Below are 6,136 nucleotides of genomic sequence, written 5' to 3'. Positions count from 1 at the left end.
CAGATCAAGGCACAAACAATGAGAAAGTCTGTCTCCCATTGAGCTATGTGACTGTTAAATAACAGTAAATTTTGATGTTCTCCGAAGACACAATGGGAAATAGCAAAATCCCCTGATGAGAGCTACAGTACGTCTTAATCTGCTTCTAGAAACGTCATCTGAAATTTACTTACATGTTTTAGTGCATGCAATGTCCAAATTACCAACTGAGCTGAACTGAAGCAAACTGCACTGAAATGAATCACTATTAAACTAAACTCATTTATCTCAATTACCTTGGGACCAGTTGTTTAAAAGTAACTGCAGAAAAATTGTTGAACTGAACGGGGGGGACTACAAACTGAACTAAGAATAAAACTTTAAACTTAAAATAGACCTATTATGCCCATTTTTACAAAATATGTAATAAGTCGTAGGTGTCCCCAGAATGTGTCTGTGAAGTTTCAGCTCAAAATACCCTACAGATCATTTATTATAAAATTTTGAAAATGCCCATTTTGAGTGGAAGCAGAAACATGCTGTTTTCATACATGTCTCTTTAAATGCAAACGAGCTGCTGCTCCCCGCCCCCTTTTCCAGAATAGGGCTGTTCCTTTACAGATCGTACCTCTGATACTCTGCTAAAAAACATCTGTTTGGTTTTGATTATCATGTCTATCATGCTGAAATTATGCGTTTTAAATCATATCAGTTTAAACTTCTGATATACGGTTTTCGGAGCGCACACATCCGAAGCATGCGCAGAGAAAGCGGCTGTCACACGGCATGTGAGTACTAAACTAAGTTTTCTTTCATGTCTTATTGCGCTTAAACTGTCAAATACACACAAGTTTGTTAAAAACACAAGTTACAAAAACAGTCAGTTATGTTTATGAAGGTAATGAAAACGCATGTTTATATTAGACGTGTGTGGCAGCACTAATAAACCAATAAATCCACTGCTCTCTTGTCTTCTCTGAGGCTGGGACTCTAAACAGAGTTCTGTGCTTGTCAGTGCAGCCAAAGACAGAACAGTTAGCATACTTTGCTCGAACTTTCGCCAGAACTGGTACACCGTTGTTGATTACCAAAACTAAATGGCGGTGCCGTGGGTGGAAACGTGCGTATTAAGGGGCGGTAATATTATAATAAGATCCCCTTTTCTATGTCATGGGGGAAGTGAAATCGGAGCGTTTTTTCACATGCTTGCAAAGTAACGTTTACCAAAACAAAGTTATTGGGTTGTCCTTTTTCACATTTTCTGGGTTGGTAGATGCACCAGGGACCCGATTATAGCACCTGCACAGTCTGACATTTGTCCAAAATTTTTGCACGTGGAAAAATAAATATGACCTCACGTTGTGTCAATCACGTTTACACACTGCCTCCGAAACTTTCGTCCGTCATAAAAAAAAAATCGGATTGGGTTAGATTTTCTGGATTTTTCGCATCCGTAGCATTTTGGGAGTTTTGACAATTCGGAGCCACCATACAAGCGAACGCCAAACTCCAGAATGGCACTTGTCAAGTGCATCCACTTCGTCTCGCAGCACAAAGCACTGTAAAGATCCTTGCACACTGAGGATCTGCACAATATCGGACTCAGTGTGCAAGGACCTTAAAGGTTTCTGCAGGAAAATAGCTAAATTGAACTGGTGAATAAATAAACTGAAAGCTAAACTAAAACGGAAATTAATTTACCCAACTAAATGACCATAAGACCTGTTGGTTAAAAGTAACTGCACAAAAATAGATAAAATAACTAAAGAAAGAAAGGAATGAATCAACGAACGAACGAATGGAGCGAGTGAGCTAAAATGAATAAGGACCAACTGGTTAAGAGCAACTGCAAAAGAATATACTGTATGTATTGTATTGAGTTGACTTTACCCAGCTGGTTAACAGTAAATGCACAAAAAAAAACATTATATACAGTATAGTTCAACTTAACTGCACTGGATAAGCTTTCATTTCTCAACACTGTAAAAGCCCTTCCTGGCTCTGAGGCTTTCAGTTCATGGTAAAGAGAAGAATGTCTGGATCTCTATGGCAGGAGCTCAATAAAGAGATGCATGTGGGCTGTGTCTGATATTGAGCTGTGCCGAGGTGGGCTGATTGTGAAAAAACACAGCCTTTGTTTTCTATTTCCTTCTCTATATATCTCTTTCTTTATATTCTAGTATGTGTGCCAGTCTAACTCTCTGGAAACCTCTCTTTCATGTCCGTCTGCCTGTTTCTTGCACTCTGATAGCCTTTTCTTTCTCTGTCTGTCCTTATATTTTATTTTTTGCTACACTGTAAAAAATTTCCCTGTAAATTAACGGTAATATACTGGCAGCAGGGTTTCCAGGAGTGTACCGTAATTTTACAGTTTTATTACGGTATTCTGAATTACGGCTTTTTTGTAAATTAACGGTAATATACTGGCAGCAGGGTTTCCAGCAGTGTACCGTAATTTTACAGTTTCATTACTGTATTCTAGATTGTTTTTTTTTTCTTTAATTAAACGGAAGAACTGGCAATTTTGCTAATCATTAACTTTATTATAAATATCTGTACTTGAACAAATTCACAGTTATTTGTGAAAAACTATCGTCATTTCATGTACACACACACACACACACACACACACACACACAAAAATCAAGCTTCTCATCTAAAAGTTTGGTCTAATGTGAAGTAATTGTGACAGAAATATATCACTATTGTACAGTAGAATATGTCGTTTTCAAAGTAATATAATAATAAAAATAACAATTATAGTAATAATAATAATAATTAAAAAATTATGTTTAAGGAATAATTACACAATTGTTCTCAATTGTGTAATTATTTAACAATAATTACACAATTTCAAGTAAATCTTAATTTTTTTCAGTGCAGAGCACTCACATAAAATTTTAAATTATTCATAGAAGTGGAAAATGCTTCTTTTCTCTTTTTAATTGCCAATTGTGTAATTTATTCTTATCAGTTCAAGATTTATTGTAAATAGGCCTGTCACAATTGCTCGATATAATCAACTGCGTCAACGCTGATAATTAGTCGACATCATTATTTTGAATCGACTGATGATTTTATATTATTTTACCTTTTAAATTTCGTTTTTACGCTTCGACTAAAATAACAACAGTTTCTTCCACACCACTAGTATGAGCAGTGCTTAATTTGTAAATTGCGAGGTCCCGGAACAAAGTGGGGTGACCGGTCCGGCAAGTGATTAGAGGACGGAGAGGTAACGGTGCATTCGAGCAACATTAGTGGACCAACTTAACTGATTAACAGCTTGCATCAGTTGCTTTTATAGTGTGCATGTACTCTAAAAAAATAAAATCATGGTTTTAATAAAATCATTATTTTGTTTCAACCCAAACATTTTTTTTTTGTGTTTGGGTAGTTTTTGTGTAACCCAGCTCCTGGGACCGGACAGTTGCAACAACAAAGGGGTTGTAATGAGTGCGGACTGCATCCTCTTCAGAGTAGTTCTCAGTGCCGCCGACGACTTGCATTTTTTGGTCAAATATAGATTTGTGGATATTTTATCTATAAAACCGTTTCTTTGCTGTAAATTATTTTATTTTATGCAAAGCAAACTACAGGGATGCGATGTCATTCACCAAAACGAGTCGCATCAGTCTTTTACTTTTCAATGTAATTTTTGTTTTTTTTACTTCTAAAATTAAAGTTAAACAAGTTTAAATGTAAGAAATATTGTATACGTGTTTAAATGGTGAAATATGTTCTATTAATAACTGTATTTAATGAAAATGTATGTGCAACTTCACTTGCCTAGATGAAATCCCATTCGAAATCCATGAGATTTTTTTAGTAGCGAGGCAACCTTTGGATTGACTGTAGATTTCTTATTCGCCACCTTCCCCGTCTTCTTGGAGACTACCTTGCCTCTGCAGGTCTTTGAGCCTCTTTCTGGGTTTATTCCAATGAAGCGTCTAAGGGCAGTTGCACTACAAATTACCTAAGTAAACAATAACCATTTCTTAAAATTCTGATTAATTAATTTGATTTTAGAATTTAGATTAATTGGTAACACTTTATAATAAGTAATACAGTAACAAAGCACGTATAAATCATATCTACCATACAGCATTTGCCGGCTCTGCCATACCTAAAATAAAAATAAATAAATAAATAAAAACAATAACAATTAACACATTTTTTTCACAACTCATTTCAAAGAACTACCTTCAAGAAAATTCAATTTTAACAATCGTGTACCATAGCAATGTTAACAATTTTATATCTCAACCATTAGTAAATGTTTCTACTTCATCACATGTAATGACACACTAACCCAGCAAAATCAGACGAGGACTGGCAGGCAGATTGAGTGTCTTCTCAACATCAGATGCAGATGCAGCAACCTGTAGAGAACACACAATACACAAATAAGAATACATAATATAATTTAGTGAAGTGGAAAGAAGAAAATTAAATACTTACGTCTGCATGCAAAACCAGTCCATCTTCATGTTCCTGGAAGTGGGACATTAGAATCTTGACAAGCAGGTGTGCCATCTCTATGTTCTCAGCCTGGGACAGGACATGCTTCACCTTTTCATTCAAAACACGTACTTAAACAATTAAAAATATTCTGTCTACCGCTCTCTCCTTCTTACACACACACACACACACACATACACAACTGTATCCGAGTATGAGGAACAAGTTATAATGTAAGTGTCAGAATGAAGTAGCATATAGATAGAGGTTTTGTACGCGGTTTGCGCCAATTTATCCAGTGCAAAATATGCGATTAAAATGTGCTCATATACAAAGCCCACTTAATAAACAATACGTTAGAATATATTTAGATTACACTCTAACTTGCTTTAGATACGACTTAAGATGAAATCCGCGCAACGCTTCCACTGAGAATGCGTCACTTCGAAAAAGCAAACGTTTCTCCTCATCCTCCACCGATCAAGTCAAGTGCTCATGCAAAAGGCGGCAAGTTTACATGCTTCCTTAGTCAAATTAAGTTTAAACGCCTTTTTTCGATTTCCCTATATATAAGGTTAATATATGCCAACTTTACACACGCCTAACTTAGGAACAAGAATGCAAATTAAGCAAATCCTCCATTTTAAACCACACTGGGTTGGCGCCAATGCAAAACGCAAATATAAAGATTGTGCAAATAAGTTAATTGTTTCAGATAATCAAGCAAACACACTTACTTCAGATCCCTGTTATCTGTAATCGAGCTTCAATTTGAGATAAAATCCATTTAGGCTATATATCCACTGAGACCGACACTTCTCTCACTGGTATCAAAAGCTAACCGTTGCTCCCCTCCCCCACCGAACACAAGTATTTTATATTTCCCTCTATATACGGTTAACATTTACAGGACTTTACACCAGGAAACAACAAAACATGCAATTAGCTGCAAGAATCGCTCTCTCTCTTTCTTACACACACACACACACACACACACTTAACTTAACGCTAATTCACCGTCTTAAACCTCAGGGTTGGCAACAATCTGTCAAAGGCAAATTAAAAGATTGTGCCCACATAAAAAATAAATATATCAAATAAACTTATTTCAGACTCTGATCTGCTTACCTGTAAATGAGCTTCAACTTGAGATGAAATCCATGCATATAAAACTTTCACTGAAACCGATGCTCCTCGATGCATCGAGCCTTTGGTTCCCCTCCCCCACCGATCACGTGTTCATTTACGGTAAGACACCGTAATTTTAGAAAACAGTTCAGTACTGTAAATTTACGCTGTAAATACGCTGTAAATTTACAGGGATTTTTTACAGTGTAGAAAAACTTAACTAGTTTCTATCACCATTCCAATTACACTCAAAGCAAAAACTCCTGGTAAGCAGATTTTATTTGTATTCATCCAGAGTTAAACATCTCATTTGCAGTCCAAAACCTTACACCTCACACTCCAGGAAGCAGACTAAACCCTGTCTGGGTCCAAACAATGCCGTCCACCTCATACCAAATTCATGACTTCATGTCACATACACACACCTTTCACAACAGTTCCCCGAGGTTTCCAAGAGTCATCTGTAGGTCAGCTTGGTGTCTCCTGCACAGCAATTTCAACAGTAACTATACATTACCTCAATTTCATCACCCCAGCAAGATCCCGGCTCCAAAATATACAGGCAGTT

At 36.5% G+C, this 6,136-nt stretch overlaps 1 long non-coding RNA gene across 1 annotated transcript; it reads right to left on the bottom strand.

The window, feature by feature from the left end:
- Window positions 1–4,073: 4,073 nt before the first annotated feature.
- LOC107654684 (uncharacterized) lies at window positions 4,074–5,637 on the bottom strand. Its single transcript, XR_001630358.1, has 4 exons — window positions 5,569–5,637; window positions 4,441–4,551; window positions 4,292–4,361; window positions 4,074–4,105 (listed from the first exon to the last, which is right to left on the bottom strand). It is a non-coding gene; the product is annotated as an uncharacterized LOC107654684 (long non-coding RNA).
- Window positions 5,638–6,136: the final 499 nt, after the last annotated feature.

This window comes from Sinocyclocheilus anshuiensis, unplaced genomic scaffold, assembly GCF_001515605.1.
Source record: "Sinocyclocheilus anshuiensis isolate Anshui unplaced genomic scaffold, SAMN03320099.WGS_v1.1 scaffold195, whole genome shotgun sequence".
Taxonomy (NCBI): domain Eukaryota; kingdom Metazoa; phylum Chordata; class Actinopteri; order Cypriniformes; family Cyprinidae; genus Sinocyclocheilus; species Sinocyclocheilus anshuiensis.
Note: the sequence above shows the minus strand (reverse complement) of the source record. Positions and strands in the feature narration are given on the sequence as shown.